The 21,278-nt window shown below is 40.5% G+C and overlaps 1 pseudogene; it reads right to left on the minus strand.

Annotated features, from left to right (window-relative positions):
- LOC137041798 (NLR family CARD domain-containing protein 3-like) overlaps positions 1 to 21,278 on the minus strand; it is a 54,885-nt pseudogene that overhangs the window by 23,341 nt on the left and 10,266 nt on the right.

The following is a 21,278-nucleotide window of genomic DNA, read 5'->3' on the forward strand; positions in this document are numbered from 1 at the left end:
CAATTACATAATCAATTCAAAGGTAGCCTAATCCATATAACATCAAATACTCTGAAGAAAAATAAAATATACACCTGACTTCTGAGAATGACATAATGCTAGCTATCTTGAAACACCCAGCATTACGGGCTGACCTGACTACAGAATCGAGCCCTGAGCTCCTTGCAACATTTCTTAAAAAAGGGTCATGCTGCAGCTGTGTTTTTACACACCTTCGATTTGAAAAGGCTTGTTAAAAGGGGAGTGGTCAACTGTGAAAAGGTGGGATGGTATTGTGTGGAAAGAGGGAATGGTTTGCATAAATAGGGGAGTGTCAGTAGGTGCATTAAGATTAGCGATACCAACAGCAGCAGTTACAGCGGTTCTGAGACATGTTCTTGGTTCACGTTGGCATTGTTTACAACAGTGAGATTAAATGAGGGATGAGTACAGCGAATGAGAGAGCAATGAGTGGCGTGCAGCAGAGATCGCAAATCATTCAGCTCTTCAAACCAGCATAATTCAGTAAGAAATGAAAATAAATGTTATTCTGCATGACGAAATATTTTGCAAATGTGATAAAACTATATTTGTCCAAAATATGCACGCTGTTTGGCAAGATGAACAACGCGCCGACGTGATAAGAGAACGTGAACCACCCAACATGCGATGCGACCTACAGTCTATGGATGCGTCAGAGATGTGTAATTCTAGATCGGGGTAAAAGCGAAGGGGTTTGAGGCTTCATAGTCTCGACCGCGCATCTGAAGCACAGAGTGACGCGCGCTGGGTTGCCGTGACGATCTGCGCGGTCACTCAGCAGCTAAAGCTATATCTGTCCAAATATGCACACTGTTTCACTAAGAGACCGAACACATGAGGTTTAGTGCATGGCTGTGACCACAAATAAAACGGAGAGGACGTGGCTTTTGTTCATTAGCCTACAGATTACAAATTGGTTATTTTGCACTCCTGACATAAATTAGATAGTCAACGCTTGCAGGTTCGGAGTGCGATTGCTCAACTTAATTTTACTTTACCGAGCCTTTGTAGCAAAGGCTTCCACAGACGGCGCCGGTTACAGCTCGCTCGGCACCCTTTACGTTACTTCGTATCAGCACAACACCTAGCTTTCCTCCGTGACTTTTCCGCACGCTGCTTCCAAAACTTCCCCACCATATCTCTACAATAATGATGGAAGACGAGCCTGACAGAAGTGACTGTCTCATGCATATTAACTAAATTATCTTGTATGCATACTACAGCGCAGGGATTGGACTGAATGAGCTTTATGTCATGAATATATCGAGAATCGCTTGGAGCGGTCGACGTCAGCATGTGCCCAGCAGCCCATACTTGGGCCGAAAAGCCAGAGCTGACGTCAGCATTTGTGACGTTGCTCCGACTAAGCTTTTCAAACCGGAAGCCAGAAATCGCTCTGAAAAATGCAAAAATAACTATTTTCACATATAAATACCATTAATGAGTACCCTTAGTGTTTTCAATGATGTGCAGCCTATACATGTCTGTTTACATCTCAAAAAAAGTGTTTTGGGGTTTCATGACCCTTTAATTACCCAGACCAGATTTATAAACTCTTTCAAATGTAAACAGTTCACAATGGGAATGTGCATTAATCAAGTCCTATAGACTTGTGTGTATGAAAGGCCAAATGGCTGAAAGCCACACCCACCAAACACAAAGGCAAGATATCTTTAAACTCTTAAAACATTTATGATGTTCTAGTTTAATTCTGTGGAGATAAGACATTTGTACCAGTCGCACTGAGACATTTCAAATGATATCAAACACATAAAATACTGTATAGTGAGGATTGACATTGTAACGAAGAGATTTCTGGTGCATTTCAGGTGATCTCAATATGAGGGGGAGCAGGAGTTTGGGGGAAGTTTCAGGTGAAAGGAAAGGCATTAAATTAGTGTCATTCATAGATGATTCGCTCAGTGTGATATGTCGTCAACGACGGAGACACTAATGTATAAATGAGTTCAGATGTTAATTTCCTTTGTTTTCTCAGAGTCCTTGTTCCTTGATTATACATTTCGGCATCTGCTATTTTTTTCCAGCCTTACACATTTCATCAAGAAGTCAGTAGCACTTATGTAATGCCACGGATTACTCTCTTTAGCGGCAGACATTTCTGCCATTGGACTATGAGTTTCTAATATTATGACTTTAGGTAAAAATGCCTTATGTTTACTATGGGTCATCGTTCATATATTTTATAAATGGCTATTGTTCAGAACTGATGTATACACAAGATGCCTTTAATGGCACTGGTGCAGATATGCATTTATTTGATTGTGTGCATCGGTTAACCTGTTAAACTGAATCCCAACTTTTGGAAAAATCCTAAGAAATGCATACTCAGACTAAAACAAATACAGTTTGTGAATCCTTTGCACTAAAAGCATAATTATGGTCTCATTTGAAAGCAGACACATGGCAGTTTACTGTAAAGTCAAAATTATAATATTTTTATAATCAAAAATAGCTATAATAAGCTTCAAAGTTTTTATTACAAAGTAAAGTTATTAGAAATGTATTTGTATTAAATATCTTTATGAAAATAAAATTTAAGTTGGCCTTATTACAGAGATATTACAAAAGGAATCTAGAAATGCACTACAGCTAAAGCCACAAGTCTGACCATGTTATATTTCAGATCTGAAGACGATAAAAAGTCTAAAACTCTAAATTTTATTAAATGTTTTACAAGATCGTTTCATGTGATATTATTTTGAGATATCTCTAAAATATCAACTGATGTTTATTGCCATGTCTTCTCAGCTTTCATTCAGTCTATTGCCTCTATTGTTTAGAGGTGCAAACTGCCCCATTCAGTTTGTCTCCCCGGCACACATTCACACTTCTGCGGACTGGTTATGGCTCTAATTATTTTTCTTTTGTGTGCATTTTAATTACTAACGACTCTCTATTTAAACTGTTTTTATTTTAAACTATTCAAACCTCATTTCCAAATCAAACCTCTCACTTTACCCTCACTGAAACTCTATCAAATGCATTTCGTCCAAATAAGCATTTCAGTAGTTTTACATTTAGAAAATGTTTATAAAAATAAAGTATTTGCTCAGTGGCAGGTGCATCTAGGGCACGCTAGCATGTTAGCTTAGCAAACCAGCAAACCAACAATTTATTTTATTCAAAACGTACTTCATATGACTTTATACTTTATAAGTCGAGTGTTTTATCTAACAATCTGTGGTCCCATGTTGCTTCAGGTCAAAAAATCTGACTGGATTTGAATAAAGATTGAATAAATAATACTTCTCTGTATAGAAATTTGACTCAAACATGTGAGAATCTATTAATATGTCTCCACATCTGCACACATTTGAAGTAAAAGCCCTGAGAGATGTTGTTTTGTCGAGAGTATTCATGACGACCACAGAGGAGTTTTTTATGAATGGGAGCAAATGACGCGCATATTACAATCAAAAGGTAGCGACGCCCGTGATCATATTCATAATCCTAGCACATATTAACACATCACGGTCACTTTAAGACTTTGAGAATTAAACAGGGGTAAAAAAATTTAACTTTAGTCTTAGATCTTTTTAATGATGTATAGTTTGTCAAGGTAATTACTTACATCTGATAGTAATTGAGCTGATTTTAGCAAAGAGAGCTTCAGCACATCCACATCCTTGTGAACGTTAAGAGGTAAAATAGATAGCACTGCAGAGTAAATAAATGCTACACCATCTATGAGTTACAGCTACCATTTAGCTGTGTAAGAAATGGATTATTACATCTGTCAAAATAACCACTCCACATACCATTTTTGTGTTGTAAAGTTCCTTTTATTTCACATGAAGCTGTGAACACGTTAGCATTGTCTTACTGTTATCTCTTCTTTGTGGTTGACTGTATGGGTCTCACTACAGCCCCTAGTGAGCCCCTTTATATAAATTCTACCTATGAGGAGTTGGGTTATAAATCTGATATTTGTTGTTTTTGTTTTTTTCTTTACTGCAATTAAGCTCTTTTGAAACTGGTACATTTGTATGTGTCACTATGTGGTTTAAAACTTAAGATTTAGTACATTTCTATTTTATTTGTATTTTTCAGGTCATGTGAATTTATGTACCACCAAGATAGAATTGTTAATGGTTTGGTCCAGTTTTTGTGGCGGGAATTGTTTCTATTTAAAGCAGGCTGTTTATTCTTTAGGAAAAAAGAAAATAAGCAACCAGACATCTGTAAATGCTCTTGGTCACCTGAGTGAAATGGTTGCTGGCGACGAAACATGATATAAATATCACCTGCATTATGAAGGATAAAGGATTTAACTGTATTATTAATTTATTAATTATTAGTTCATATCACTCAAACAGTTGTCAACGGAGAAACTGGCATCCAAGCAACAAATAAGGGATCGATCCCGAGTTGCAACATCACTACATGCATTCTAGTAGTAGATAGTCGTGTATGCAGGGAAATTCATCATACCCCTTTGCTTAATAGTGTGGTCCCAAAAAAATATTAGTTTGAAGTGCTTTCTGGCCCTTCCCCTTACCCCTACCACTTCAGCCAAAAGAGAATCGAGACACCCCTACCCCTTCACGTGAATGTGCAAAACGAAGGGGTAGGGGAAAGGGAAGGGCTTAATCTAAGCTCTGTCTGTGAATCCAGGCCTTAATGTGTTTAATTGTGATTAACCACGCAAAAATGTGTGCTTGCTTAATTAGTTATTTTTAATTAAAAAAACAAAACAATTGATTGACAGAATATGAAGAACATGAAAATCTTCAGGAGTCGGCTCTCCATGACAGTTTGAAACCAGACAAGACAACAGACCAAAAAACACACTCAGTTAAATATCATACAATTATAGTTTATCAACGAAATCCCATAAAATATTGAGGTAATTTTGTGCTTAATAGCGGTGTAAATCGGCACATGTCTCATGATTCAATTCAATTATGATTATCATGTAAAAAAGATTGACTGAAAGAGAGAAGAACACACACATCAACAGTCAGATCATCTACAAACACACAGAAACATTATGACCATTGGACTATAGGGACCGCAGATGCAAATTAGCTATTTTAGCTAACTCTGGCACAACATTTGGGTTGTGTATGGTCCCTGTTAAATAAATAAATAAACTAAACTAAACTATAAATGATCTCTCATATGTTCTTAAATACCTCAGAATCTGCAGCTGACAGTTTGGACTCTTCAGCCCATCAGAGACCAGCTTCACCCCTGTATCCTGCAGGTCATTGTTACTCAGGTCCAGCTCTCTCAGGGCACAGTTTGAGGATTGAAGAGCTGATGACAAACTCTCACAACACTGATCAGTGAGATTACAGCCAGCGAGACTAGAAAAGATTAAATAATATAACATTAAAACAATAATGAAATAACAATAAACGAATGTAAAGGAAGTGGCCAGTTGTCTGTCCTCAGGAATCTGGAACAAAATATTTTTTTAACATTCTAGCCTGAATGAAAAATGAAAAAAATGTAATACTTTTATAATTTAAAAGAAAATGTAATCATTTCATCATTCAAGTTCATTAAAGCTGCACAGTTCTGTTTGAGAAACACTTTTGAAAGTGGATCGGACCAAGCACCATAACACACTTGTAACCAATCAGCAGCAGGGGGCGTGTCCACTCATGATGGGGGAGGAGAGACAGTGAGCCAATCAACAGTAAGGGGTCTGTCAACTAATGGAGGAGAGAGAGCGACGAAGAGGAAGAATTAAAGAAAGACTATAGAAAGAGAGATGGCTGAGAGATATTACAATAGACAAAAGTTCAGAGGAATATCACCAGAAAAAGAAGGGTTATGATCAGGAAAGAGCTTTATGATGCACATTAATATTAGATCATATTTCCAGCACTGGAGAGACTTAAGCGGGAAGGCCTGAACATTGACGCCAATGTTGTTTTGATTTTGCTCAATACATATATTTAACATTGGTAACAAGTAAAATGGTGACTAACAACAATCTCTTGCTTGTATATACTGTTGTGTACTGTATGTTCATTTTTTGTTCACCTTTTCGTTCTTTCTTCATTATTTTTCTTCACGGGATGAACTTCAAATGGCCTGCAACTTGTCTATTGCTGTTTATAGATTAATTACTTTCAAGCGATTCTAGATACCATATTAACAATATTGTTATTTTTTACAATGGTAGTGAAGTTCCATGCGTGGTTTTGCCTGTGGTTAATGTTATCACAAACTAAATGTAACACTATGGAAGACAAATGGCTAATTAGAGTTCTATCTCAGTAAGAATATTTACATTTTAGGCCCTATCCTTTTAAAATGAGATTTAACATTTTACAGATGTTTCTATTTGTGTTAATGAACATAAATTTATATCTGCATTCCAACTCAAGCTACTGCTACTGTCAAATGTCCATTTTCAAAATACAAAACATGTAATATTATTAATAATATGTGCTTGTACAATGGTGGAGCCCAATGTCCGTCATGCGTGTGGAGATTGCCACACTGCTGGCGAAGGGTGCGATCGAGCCTTTCTCTCCAAATGAAGTCCGGCTTCTACAGCCCTTACTTTACTGTACCCAAGAAAACCGGTGGTTTACGACCGATCCTGGACCTGCACGTCCAGAACCGATACCGTCATAGGCTTCCGTTCAGGATGTTTATAGCAAAACGCCTTTTTGAATGCATTCGTCCAGCAGATTGGTTTGCAGCGATCCTGACGGATGCCTTTCTTCAAATCAAACAGCTTTCTTAACTGCATAAATAATACATTAAATATAGAATAATCATCTTTTCTCTGTTCCCGTTATTTCTTTGTTCATCAGTGTTTAAAATCGTCCGCCGCCGAACATGATGCGGATCTAACGCGCAGACACGGGCATCTCATTTTCTTACGTTTATTTAAGACGTTATTTAACTATTTTAAGACTCCTATTATGAGAATACTCAACTAAACTGACATTTTGGCAGCAGTCCATTCCCTGTGTTGCTGTTATTGTTTGTTCAAGAGCGAAAGAGAACTCGATGAGTGCACGAGACTGGCGCAACTAGGGATCTGATTGAAGCGCAGATAGGACATCGACATACAGCGCGTTCTCCTCTGTCTTGTGTGTGTGTGTGTGTTTGTGTGTCAGGATATCGACATAAAGCGCGTTTTCTTCTGTCTTGTGTCTGTGTGTGAGTGTGTGTGTGTGTGTCTCAGGACACTGACATAGGCTACAGCGCGTTCTCTTCTGTCTTGTCTTGTGTGTGTGTGTGTGTGTGTGTGTGTCTCAGGACACTGACATAGGCTACAGCGCGTTCTCTTCTGTCGTGTGTGTGTGTGTGTGTGTGTGTGTGTCAGGACATTGACATACAGCTTAGATGGTTTAAAAGCATTACATAAATAAGAGCGTGATGGTGTTCATGAATATGGGAGAACATGTTCGACGTATTTCCTGCTTTTGCAGCCACTCTTCGTGCAAACTGGATAATCCTCTTTAACCCTTTAGGCGCCAGAGGTTTTTCCCTAAAACGTTCAATTTTGACGTATTATTTAGCATATTATGACGTCATAACGGGGTGACAATCTTGGATTACAGAATTTTCATGAAAAGCCACATGTCCACTAATAAATGGTAGAAACAAACCGAATGCATGTAGCGGTTTGCCTTTTGTTGTAGAGATTTTCCATTTACTACATACAGCAGGCACTCTGATTCCATATATGGGGCACATATATATTATATATTATGCATAATAGCCCCTCTGCCCCGTGTCACAGCGCGTCTGCTCCTATGAGCAGATCTGCCGCGTGGCCGCCGAGTGTGCACAGCCATGACCTCTGTCATTGTCATTTTGACTCCCCATCCTGCCTCCACGTTGCCTCCGAACTGCCCTATGAATACTTTGACCTCTTCCAACATACCCAGTGGCATTAGATAAAGTCTCCACCACAATACTGTCACCACGATCACAGAGAGGCGCGCGGTGAGTGAGCGCGGCCGCCTCGTTCCCAACACTAACACACCTGCTAACTTTGCGATGAACACTCCGACCCGGGAAACATTGTTCCCACCACTGACATTGGGCAAATGATCCACCATTTGTGCTTAGTGTAACGTTAGGGTTAGTTTCACTTTCAGAATCACCATCATCTCATAAAATCTCCTTCAGAATCAGGGTCCGCGAATAGAAGACCCAACACTTCACCGCGGGTAAGCTTTATTGATGCCATTAGAAAATAATAATAGTAATCTAATGCAAATACTCTCTGACGTTGACAATTCTCTGATAAAACGCCTCACTCACACACCAGCTCCGCTTTTGTTTGCACTGATTCAATGCGCTCTTGCTCGTAGATTTTGTATAGAATCATGATGTTTGTATGAGTCAGGGATGAAGCACGACACGTCTACCATCTAGAGGAGGGGAGGTTAAATGAAATTTGACACCCTATTTGACAAAATTGGCCGTTTTATTCAGTGACGCATCTTGTCGAGTAAACTCGACCATGGCGCCTAGAGGGTTAAGGACAACCCTGCAGTCATTTTTCGAATACTCAAAGTATTCCAATACTGCAGATTGTAAAAAAAATTTCTGGTCAGGGGATAGAGATTAGAATTTGTAGCCTCTGGCTCTGACATTTTCTCAGTTGTACATAGAGTGGAGTCTAAGCAGTGACATATAATGACGTTGCATATGCGCAGTGCGCAGGCGAGATCTCTTTTCATTTTTTCTCCAAAACCGTGTATAAGCAAATGCTCACGGTATGATAATCGTACATGTCAATTTCACAATAAACCGCCATACCGGTATACTGTTGCAACCCTAATTGTCGCTATATGATAAATTAAAATAAGCTGATAACATCACCGTTTTCTCCAGAACCACTGTACAGACAAATCAAATGTTGTTGCAAAATTGTCCTGTTAAACACTGTGAAGCTGCTTTGAAACAATCGGCATTGTAAAAGCGCTATAAGTAAAGTTGACTTGACTCCACGCTCCCGCCATATATCCAGTAGTGGAAAGAGTACTGAAAAAGCATACTCAAGTAGAAGTACTGTTACTCAAAGTAGGAGTAACAAGTAGCCCTTTTAAAAGTACTCAAGAGTAGTGAGTAGTGAGTATTACGCTGTGAATGTTAGTCCACCTTATACCCTGCAAATTAAAAATGTAGCTAACTCTTTTATGGATGATTCTCAGTAAGAAGAAATAAACATATCACCAAAACATATTTCAATATTTATTTTTATTTTTGACTGTTAGCATTAAAAATACAGCCATGTAATATTTGAGAAATCAACCAATAATCTGGTAACATTCATTCAATCATCCTTTCCAATCACCCTACTACCTGTCCGCTTGATCCTAAACCCTCTCCCCTCCTTCAGGCCATTTCTTCTTCAATCACTCCTTCACTCACTCACATTGTCAACACTTCTCTTCACACGGGAACCTTTCCCACAGCATTTAAGCAGGCTCGGGTAACCCCACTGCTTAAGAAACCCTCTCTGAATCCAGCACTTTTATAAACTACAGACCGGTATCCCTTCTGCCTTTCATTGAAAAGACCCTTGAGCGAGTTGTGTTCAATCAAATCTCTATGTTTCTTGAACAGAATAACCTCCTAGACAACAACCAATCCGGCTTCAAAAGCTGCCATTCGACTGAGACTGCCTTGCTCTCGGTAACTGAGGCACTGAGACTGGCAAAAGCAGCTTCCAAATCCTCAGTGCTCATTCTGCTGGATCTGTCTGCTGCTTTTGACACAGTTAACCACCAGATCCTCCTGTCAACACTTAAGAAGACGGGGATCTCAGGATCTGCTCTCCAGTGGTTCAGGTCTTACCTCTCTGGTAGGTCCTACAGGGTGTCATGGAGAGGTGAAGTGTCTAAGTCACATCATCTAGCTACTGGGGTTCCACAGGGCTCAGTCCTTGGACCACTTCTCTTCTCCATCTACATGTCATCATTAGGTTCTGTCATTCAGAAACACGGCTTCTCCTATCACTGCTATGCTGATGACACTCAACTCTACTTCTCATTTCAACCAGATGATCCTACAGTCAGTGTTCGTATCGCTGCCTGTCTGACAGACATTTCTGACTGGATGAAGGAGCATCATCTTAAACTTAATCTTGCAAAGACAGAATTACTTGTTGTCTCAACCAACCCAGCACTTCATCAAAATTTCTCCATTCAGCTCGGTTCATCAACCATAACTCCTTCCAGGACAGCCAGGAACCTTGGAGTTGTGATTGATGACCAGTTAATCTTGGAACATACTCTGCAAAAACAAAGAAATTTGTTGGTTTTCTGGAGGGGGCAAGAACAAGAACAAAGTTCGTTCTGGCCAGTACATTCCATACTTCACGAGAAAAGCAGGTGCAGATCACCTGTGTTTCTCTGCATTAACCACGCCCACTTTAAATGTCTGACCAATCACACAATAGTTCTCGGACACCCACAAGAAAAAAGTTCTGCTCAGGCGATGTGTCGAAAACAAGCTGGGACCAGGACCAGAACTCCCGGACCAGGGGTCTCATTTATAACCGTTGCGTACGCACGAATAAGCCCTGAAAGCAGCTTATGCCACTTCTGACGCATAAGTTGTGATTTATAAAAAGAAACTTGACAGCAAAACTTGCGCACCTGCACACAAACTCTCACCCATGCATACGAACATTTTGGAGATGGAGCAGTGTGGCGATGGTGAGCCGAGGGACTGACGGCAGATGAAGGAAATGAACTTGAGACATTGCTCATACCATATCATATAAATGACTTTTAATCCTCATTAAGCGTCCTAGTCATAATACATGTTCACAATACCAATTTACATACATAAATGGCCAAAAATGATCAAATAAAACTACATCAATTCATTTTCCTTCATTTTAATTTTCTAATTTCTCACGGTGGGCGTATGGGTTTACCACTCATTGTCTGATTGGTGACATAGTGTAAAGGATTGAATGTGATTGCTGTAAACATATAAATACGGTGACACTTCTGCATGTAGTATATTGCATGATGGATGCGCTGGCATTGCTGGAGGACTATGCCAATGGCAGACTTAGGAGGGAAAGAGTGTTTAGAGACCATGAAGGTGTCCTAGCCCAGAATGATGCCTCGCTAATAAGCCAATTTAGTCTCCCTAGAGCCATGCTTTTGGATCTTTGTGCTGAATTGGGTCCAACATTACAAAGGCCAACTGCACGAAACCGCTCCATCCCTGTACCAACCCAAGCCCTTTCAGTTTTAGGATTTTTGGCAACCGGGAGTTCCCAGCGGGAGTTAGCCGATAGGTAAGTTTACAACTATCAGGATGCGATTTGTTTCTGCACAAAGCTTCCTGTGAAAACGTATAATTCTGTTAATTTATCAAATGTCTGGGATTTCACAGCCATCCCTGAGCTCCTTAATGCCTGCTGTTTTGAAAGGGATTATTAAAATGTCAAAGCAATGAATACAGTTTCCTTATACTATTTTGGAACAGGCCAATATCAAAAGTTAATTTACGTGAAACGAAAACATGTGCATTCGATAAATATGCAAGTTATTAGTGAAGCCAACATGATTCTGACAAACGTTGTGGCACGCTGGCCTGGTTCAACACATGACTCGTTTATTGTAGCGCACAGCAGTGTAGAGAACAGACTTGAGGCAGGTGCCGTGTGCAATGGATATCTCCTTGGTTAGTGAAAAACTACATATAATGGGATGTTTTCTGAAAGTTCAAGCCTACTGTACAATTGATCTGTTATACTGTGCCAGATGACAGTGGTTACCCCCGAGACGTTGGCTCCTCACCCCATTTCCAAACCCTCAGAGTGCAGAGCAAATGCACTACAATGATGCCCACGCTCGAGAGAGGACGATAGAGCCAATTTAGTGGATGGGGATTATTAGGAGGCCGTGATTGGTAAGGGCTAATCGAGGGAATTTGGCCAGGACACCGGGGTTACATCACTACTCTTTTTACGAGAAGTGCCATGGGATTTTTAATGACCACAGAGAGTCAGGACCTCGGTTTAACGTCTCATCCGAAGGATCCCGTGTAAAAGGTGCCGGCACGCACATTTACTGCGGTTCATCTCACATCAGATGACGCATCTTTAATATTGGGTTGTAACTTGAAAATAATGCTTTATGTATGTTTCTGTCGATGGATACACGTGCTGACTCCTCAGTTATACACTACAACAACAGCGATAATAAAAGAAAAACAGGGGCAAAATAATTAGAATAGAATTCGGGCCTGGTAACTCATGTTGTCCTGAGACCCCGGCCCCCGAGAATACGTGCCCAAGGCCTTGCCTTGCCTGTTTGGGTTGAGAGCACACTCCACTAGGAGTGTAGCATTCTCCTGGGCGCTGGCTCAAGGCTCTCGCTGACATATGTGGAGCTGCGGGCTGGGTGACACAACACGTTCGCTAGACTCTATAGCCTCCGTGTAGAGCCGGTATCTTTCTCGCCCCCAGTGGCCAGTAGCGCTCGTTGTGCCGTTCTAAGTGTCGGCTTGCAATGCCACTCCCGCCCTCTGGGCCGGATATGTGCGTATATTGTCTCCAGTTGTGTTCCCCGGAAACGGCTAACCCTGTCGAGCTCACTTGCACTGCGGTATCTGATGTTGCGAACCGTCTGACGCTAGTCCTGTAGCGCATGCTTGTGGAACGTGTGTGTAGGCTGGGTTCCATATGTAGCGGTTCCCTCATGGCAACCCCATATGTGTATTCTTCTACAGTACCAGCAATCCTACTCGGCTAGCCCCGTGTCTTTCCCTTGACAGAGTTTTCTCTGTCGTCTCTTGGTGTGTTCTTTCCCCCCTTGAATCAGGTTGGAACCACCCCAGAGACTGCCATATGTTCACTACCCTGCTAGGTTAGTAATTATGTGTATTCTGCCACCATGCCTTCCGTAGGCCGTGGCTCCGCAGCGTACCATCTCCCGAGACGAGAACGCTTTTCCAGGGTTATCCAGTAGTCACACTGGCCTTCATTTATCAAAAGTACGCACACTAAATTTCCAGCGTACACCTTGCGTACACCCAAAACCACGGTGACTTTGAGACTTTGGTGACTTTGGACGTTGGCGTACGGCACGCTCAAATCCTACGCCAGCTCAGGAGGTGGTGTACGCACGTTTTGACTTAGAGCTAAAATGCGCAGATAAACAATTCCTAACACCACAAAACGCACTGACAAATATATGCTATATGACCCACTGTTAAAAACCACAACAACAACATTCAGTGTTTATTTTTGTGCAACATGAACGTCAATGTTTAATTTGTGTGACTTTACCAAAGTGTTTGATTTGTAGGCATATGTATTCCTCCAGTCGCGAGCCTGTGCGCTTTATCTGACGTTTCAGGCCCGCCTGGCCCAGCAGCTGCGCACGGACTGGGACTAAAATAATTCAGACTGACAAAATAATAAAAATGACCTTCTTCTTTTAAATAATAATAAAATCAATAAAAACGACATTCTTCTTCTGAATAACAAGCGTCATTAAGAATAATAATAATAAGAATCTTACAAATTGTCATGCTATTATTAATGTGAATGAATGGTAGGCTACTCCACATCACATCATCATCACTATTGTACCCCAATATATGTGCCGTGATACGAAATTAAATGCCAATTGTTTTAAAACGTGCTGTAAAATAATGCATTGTGATGGTAATTTATCATCCAAACAGCTTTAAACTGCTGGAGTGCGCTTCTCAACCTCCACACTATTAACAGAACTCGTTATTTGGGCCCATATTTTGTTTTTGTAGGTGCCTTTAATCCCACTCTTTAAACTCCCAAAAAAAAAAAATTCAGGGTTTTTCCCACTTCCCTGGTGATATTCTTGATGGGCGCGTCTCAATCATCTCACTAGTTCAGTAGTCAGGGCACTGATCAGGGAGTCAGCCCATTGACCTATGTCCTAATCAGTGCCCTGACTAGTGAGATGATTGAGCGCGCCCGATCTCCACGTCGGAGAAGTTTCGCTTCTTTGCAGTCTTCTGTTTGTCCATGGCGTAAAATGAGGGCGTGGAGGAGGCGGAGACTTGAATATATAGGGGCGTGTTATTCTAATGACGATCGTTTTCAGCTGCAGCATGCTGTGGCTAGCCGTCGCCAGGTGCTGTGCTTCCGCTAGGAGGCCGAGTCACTAGTCGGCTCCTCAGGAGAAAAAAGCGGTGATCTACCATTACACTTCTTTATTTATACCCGTGCTGCGGGGCAGAGTGTGGAATGCGTGGATCGCATGCCAATCTCCATTGGCTCGTTTTTAACACACTCGAAGTAGATTGGTCTCTGAAATCAGATCCCAATTCGTCGGTCAGTTCCGACGTACATCTCTGTTCCCTCCTTCAGGGAATGAGGGATACATATGTAACCAAGACGTTTTGGAAATCATAGGCTATGATATTGCGCAGGTGCACAAGATGCAACACTGTCAGAGCCGACAGCAGTGTTGGGCATGTTACTTTAAAAAAAATAAGTAGTTATAGTTACTAGTTACTTATCACTAGGGTTGGGCGATGTCACCTAAATCAGCAGCTGACGATGTGTACAGTAAAACATTGTGATGGACGATGATATTGTCCGGGGGTTAATTATAATATTTTAGTTTCGTTTCCGTTTTTTCAAACTAGAGCTTAGATCGGCTAAAAAAAAAATCAAGACCAACCCTACCCGAGCCCGTGCACCCGAGAGACCAGCCCTGCCCGACACAAGCCGGTGTGATCAGCTCAATAATCCGCAGGCGCGCGCTCATGAACCCACCGGTAAAATGATGTTCGCTCAAATCCGGCTCAGACATGACATAAATCTGTAGTTTACTGTACTTGTTGAAGCCATTAAACAATGTTTTAAATTTATGTTTAAATATTATAATATTTTTTTATTTCATCTGATTATGGCTATAAGTGCAAAGATGCGAGTGGGTCAGAAATTATTTTAGTGGTTATATTTAGTTTAATAATAAAGTTTGTTTTGTAAAAAGCCTCTTTCATTTTGTACAAATTGTCTCTTAATTTTAATAAAGGTTTCTTCGGCCAATTGTATGTATTTAATAACTTTTATCATGAACTGAAGAGCAGAAATATGTAGCCTAATATGTAGCCTAAATGAAAAGATTTAAATAAGCATAGTGCAGTGTTCAGAACTCACGGTAAACAGCTTGATACAGATGATCACGGCGATGGGCATCAGCGGGATGTTAAAGTTTAAGGGATTTATTTTTTTACCTCATACTGAATATGATCGGGTGAAAGCACATTTTAAACAGGTAGCACTTATTCACACACGTACTAATCGTTCTCTCTAGTGCATCCAAAAATATCTCGTAGTGTTTACCAGCTTACAGTTATCAGTAGCCAGTAGGTAGCCTATACAGTTATTATATTATTCTATTATATGATTTTGAATGAGCAGGAATCTGTATTGATTCATTGATAAAATAACTGATGAAAACGTTCATCTTTCCAAACAAAATTTGCACTGCAAAAAGCATCAATGATATTTAACTTTTAAAGCTGATAAAGCCATTAAGTTTGGCATAGTGGGGGGAAAATGCACATGGTGTTTCTCCATCGTGATGTCGGTCAGTCATCACAATGTGTTAATAATTTGTTTTGTATTGTTAGCTTTATTTTTTTAATTTTTTTTTTCATATTCCTTTAAATGATTTATTTGTGTATTTGTTTGGTATTTGTTTTCTAGTTTTTCTTTGGTTTCATTTGTCAGAAAACGAAGGTCTTTTATTTTGACATTCTGTTGAGAGTCAAGGATGCGGATATATTGAGTGTTGTTCACACAGTTCATTATGGAACGAGGCCTAGCCGCATAAGGTCGTAGCATTATACGGTTACGGTGCAAGGAGTTTTAGTTTCTGGTTTAAATGGAGAACAAGGTATGGTGTTTGACTTCTTTATTTATTATCCGTATGTTTTGATTTCGTTTCTTTGTGTCAAGGTTGTTTGTTTGTAATGTAGTATGTTTTGAGTTTGTTTTGATGTATGTTTGTTTTATGGTTTAATAATTTGATGTTTTGTTTGTACAAAGCTCTTGCGGGGGGGGGGGGGGGGGGATTTCCCGATGTACGACGGCAATGTTTGATGTCCAACGACGACTGCAATAAAGTTGGGGAATCCTCAGTCAAAGATACAATCCGTTATTAAGCCAGGGAGCTACAGTAAGAGCTTGCCATCATCGATCCGCTGTGTCGCGCCAAGAAACGGCTGATTAAGGAATATTGACGTTGACGCGCTTGTCGGGGACCATGTGTTTGCATTCTTAACGGATCAAGTTTCAAGCAACGCTTCTGCGGATGGCTTTATGAGCAACCGGACCGATCTAATGAACTGGCCAAGGCAAATTATCTGTTCCAAGTTGTTTGACGGCTCGCAGTGAGTACTAAAGACAAAGAAATTGATTATGAAGAGACTCTTTTCTCGTTTGTCCCTGATTTAAAGGGCTATGAACGTTGCTGTTACTAATTTGCCTATTGATGGACTACAGTGTGTTGAAAAGTGCAGTTTCACATTCAAGGGTTAATGTTTCAGCGAAATGTGATGAAGGTGAATTTGCTGGACATATGTTATCAAATCAACTTGAATGTTAAAATGTTGAAAATGTGATTTTTAGTGAAACGTAAATGCAAGAGAAAATGTCAAAGTCAGATGCAGGTACAAAAGAGGCAGATAGGCAAATTGATGCTCATGTAGAAACTCAAAGTTAGAGTGCACAGCGTTCAAGGCGCACAGACGTTCCTACTGAAAAAATATAGCATATCAGCAAGAAGGGCTACAAAAGAAAGAGAAAAGGCTTGAGTCTCTATATAATCAATGGAAATTAGAAGCTCGTAGTGCACGTGAGCATCTTAAATCAGACGCCCTACAAACGCAGTTAGCCATTTTGGTCGATACTCTGGAGGTAGCCAAAAACAAAGTTTTAAATGCTTATGGTGATTTTAGAGAGCATGTCTCACCTGCTATTGAAATGAGGAGAAAGATGGATGCATGTGAAGCGGTAACAGCTGACATTGTTAAAATTGTTTATGAGAGAATATCAGGGGTAGATGGAGATTTTGATGATGTAAGGGAGAGGAGCCGTCTTCGCACCTTATTAAACCATCAGTATGCCCACTCAATTTTTGGTTCAACGGTTTCAAAAGTCAGTCAGAAACCTAGTAATTACTCTGGTCATCCCTCTGTCACGTCAAGCTTAGAAGTCAAGCGAGTGGATGCTGCAACGGAAGTAGCAGCCAAGCAAGCTGCGTATAATGTTTTGCTAGAAGAAACAAAGCAAAAAGAAAAGATAAACCAGTTAGAAGAACAGCATAAAAGAGTTCTCGATGGTGAATTGAAGGAACTGGAGCAAATTCAAGTGGATCTAAAAGCAGCTCAAGCTAAGTTAGAAATCTATAGTCAAGAGGTTGAGAGAGAAAAGACTAATTCACCCAAAGATTGTAGTGGCATGAACGGTCTGGAGTCTGATCTCCCTCAAGAAGGGATGGCAAAGCAAGAAACATCTCAAAGAGTGTGTTATGAAATCGGGAGAGCGACAGTTCAAGCATCAGCGACTGACACATCACTTCTTGTTCAAGCATTTCATTAAGGCATGGCTATGAGCAAGTTGCCAGTACCAGAACCTCCTGTCTTCACGGGTGACCCCATTCATTTCATTGAGTTTAAACAATGCTTTATGGCTCTTATTGACAAGAAAACATTTCTTCTGCTGATAAGATGTTTTATCTCAAGAAATATGTGAGTGGTTTTGCTAGAAAAGCTTCAGAAGGAACTTTCTTCAGAACAGATGACGAAGCCTATCAAGATGCATGGTGTAGACGATCGTTACGGCCAACCATTCGTGATTCAAAAGGCATTTAGAGAAAGGCTGGCTAATAATAATATATTTATTTTGTATAGCGCCTTTAAAAGCAGGTTTCTCAAAGCACTTTACAGACAGCATAAAAATAAAATTAAAAAATAAAAACATAACAGCAAATGAATAAACACGATTTAAGTACAAGCAAATAAGCACATAAAATCTAGTTCATGTAAAAGCAATCCTAAAATAAAATGTTTTAAGAAGAGATTTAAAAGTCACCAATGAATTTGCTTCCCTGATATCGGCCGGGAGAGAATTCCAGAGCTTAGGAGCATAAACAGAGAATGCTCGGTCACCCCACATATGAAGCCGCGTCTTCGGGACAACCAAAAGACCACTCTGAGAGGAGCGCAGATTGCGACGTGGTGTGTATGGGATTAATAAGTCAGTTAGATACTCAGGTGCCAGATTGTGCAGAGATTTATAAGCCAGCATAAGGATTTTAAAATCAATACGGTACCTAACAGGTAGCCAGTGCAGGGACTCCAAGACCGGAGTTATATGGTCCCTGGCTCTGACCCCAGACAGTACTCTAGCCGCTGAATTTTGGAGATATTGTAATTTATCCAGTGATGATTTAGATACACCAGCTAGAAGACCGTTGCAGTAGTCAATCCGCGAAAAAACAAAAGAGTTAATCAAATTTTCAGCTACTGAAAAGGATAACATTGGACGTAACCTAGCTATGTTTCTGAGGTGATAAAATGATGTCTTAACCGTATTCTGGATAAACGGCTCAAATGACAATGTTGCGTCAAATATGACACCCAAGTTTTTTAATTTGGATTTAAGCTCCAATGCAACGCCATCAACAGACAGAATAGGAGACCCAACCTTTCGCAGTTGATGTGGAGATCCAAGAAGCATGACTTCTGTTTTTGAGCCGTTTAGAGACAAAAAATTATTGGACATCCAACTCTGTATCTCTGAAATACAGTTAGAGAGATGCCCAACGTTCACTTGCTGACCCGGTCTTGTATGGATATAAATCTGTGTATCATCAGCATAAAAGTGATAGTTAAGGTTGAGAGATTGTAATAATTGACCAAGTGGAAAGATGTACATATTAAAGAGTAAAGGACCCAAGACTGACCCTTGTGGAACACCCGTATGAACAGAACCAACCTTGGACCTATAACCACCCATAAAAACAAATTGACTACGGTCAGTAAAATAGGACTTGAACCAGTCAAGAACAGTCTCTGACAAGCCAAATACATGTTCGAGGCGATTAAGTAGTAGGACATGGTCAATAGTGTCGAAGGCTGAACTAAGATCCAAGAGAATGAGAATGGATGTGGAGCCGGAGTCGGATGCAATTAGTAAGTCATTAGCGACTTTCACCAATGCAGTCTCAGTGCTGTGCAATTTACGGAAACCTGATTGGTGCGGCTCAAATAGTTTATTTTCAATTAAGTGTTTGTTTAATTGAGCTGCAACCACACCCTCCAAGATTTTAGACAGAAATGATAGATTTGAGATTGGACGATAATTTGACAGATTTTTCCCATCAGAATTTTGCTTTTTTATAACGGGAGTAACCGCAGCAGTTTTAAGTGCTGCTGGCACCTCCCCAGTTGACAAAGAGTCATTTATTATAGCAAGAACTGAGGGACATAATGCACCAAAACAGGATTTAAACAGGCTACCAGGCATGGGATCAAGTATACAAGTGGTAGCTTTCATACCAGAAACCAGGTTGCAGAGCATCTCAGGTTGTAATAAAGTAAATTTGGATAAAGGAATGCCAGAGAACCTAGGAGTGTTTACTGCTAGATCTGCCGACTGCAAAGAATGGATATTTGTGCGAATATTATAAATTTTTTCACTAAAAGATTTGAGAAACTCATTACACAGCCCATCAGATAAAGTCAGAGAACTGACCCCATCTGCTTTAAGCAGACTGTTAATTGTATGAAAGAGCTTCCTGGGATTGCTTTGATTATTATCAATAATGTTTGAGAAATAGGTAGATCTAGCAGTTTCAATGGATACTCTGTAGTTTGACAAACAATCTTTCCATGCCTGGTGGAACACATTTAAACCAGAGTGACGCCATTTTCGCTCTAATTTCCGACACATAGCCTTCTGTCTACGCAAGTCACCATTATACCAGGGGGCTGACTGTGCAAATGAAACATTACGTGTTTTTATGGGTGCAAAGATGTCCAAGTTGACTGTAAGGACATTATTGAATGCTGAAATTTTATCGTTAAGAGGAGCAGATGACATCCCAACTAAAGAAGAGACAATCGAGTTTGCAAAAGTAGCATGATCAATAGATTGCCATTTACGGAAAGAAATAATTCGTGAAGTCTCTCTACTAGAATGAAATGTCTCAATATTAAAAAAGATAGCTAGATGATCAGAGAGTCCAGCATCCACAACAGAGAGATTAGAAACAGATGAGTCATTTGCAATAATTAAATCTAACGTGTGTCCTTTACAGTGAGTGGGGACATTTACAAACTGAGAAAAATTAAAACAGTCCAAGAGTGATAGAAAATCCTTGGCCAAGAGACAATTTTTCTGATCAACATGCAAGTTAAAGTCACCCAGAATCAGAATTCTCTTAAATCTGACGGACAATATAGAAAGAAGATCAGCAAACTCAGACAGAAAGTCCTTAGTCAGTTTAGGAGGTCGATAGATGGTGACCATGGCAGAATGGAGAGCAGAGTGAGTATCAGACACATTTAAAACTAGACTTTCAAAAGTTTTAAAAGGAGGAACAAGGGTGAATCTTCTATTGCAGTTTGTAAAGAACTATAATACCACCACCTCTACCTGTAGTTCGTGAAACGTCAATGAGTCTAAAGCCCGCTGGAGTCAGCTGATTAAAAAGAAAACCATCGTCCTGTTTGTGCCATGTTTCCGTGATGAAAAACAAGTCCAGCTCCTTGTCCATAATAAAATCCGCCAGTAACAGAGCTTTGTTGTTCACAGAGCGCGCGTTCAGTAACGCAGCTTTTAAAGGGCTTGTAGACGCCACCGCATCACAGAAATGCCGCTCGTACGGCAGAGAAGAAAAGTTAGTTAGATCAGCCCCGGAGGATGGCGGTCTTGTAGTCCTTCGTCGGTAGTTCAAAACTGGGATGGAGGATGACGAGGAAGAGATGTAGCTTCGTCCTGTGCTCCGATGAATATACCGCTTGGGCCGCAATAATCCAGCCCTGTCACAGCGGTCGTAGGAGTCCCCCGACAGATAGTAATTCCGCTTCAGGGATAAGAGCTGGCGAGAGGTGTACTGTAAGGCCATGTTCATTAAAGCCTCGTCTGCACCAGCTCCCAATGAGCCTATCTGTGAGTCCACAGAGCCGATAGAAAGCAACCAGGCCAACACCAAGAAAAACTTCCCGGCAAACATGAAAGCACGCTGCATCACTACGGAGAGAGAGGAGCGGCAGCC

The sequence above is a fragment of the Pseudorasbora parva genome, chromosome 15, assembly GCF_024679245.1.
Source record: "Pseudorasbora parva isolate DD20220531a chromosome 15, ASM2467924v1, whole genome shotgun sequence".
Lineage (NCBI taxonomy): Eukaryota > Metazoa > Chordata > Actinopteri > Cypriniformes > Gobionidae > Pseudorasbora > Pseudorasbora parva.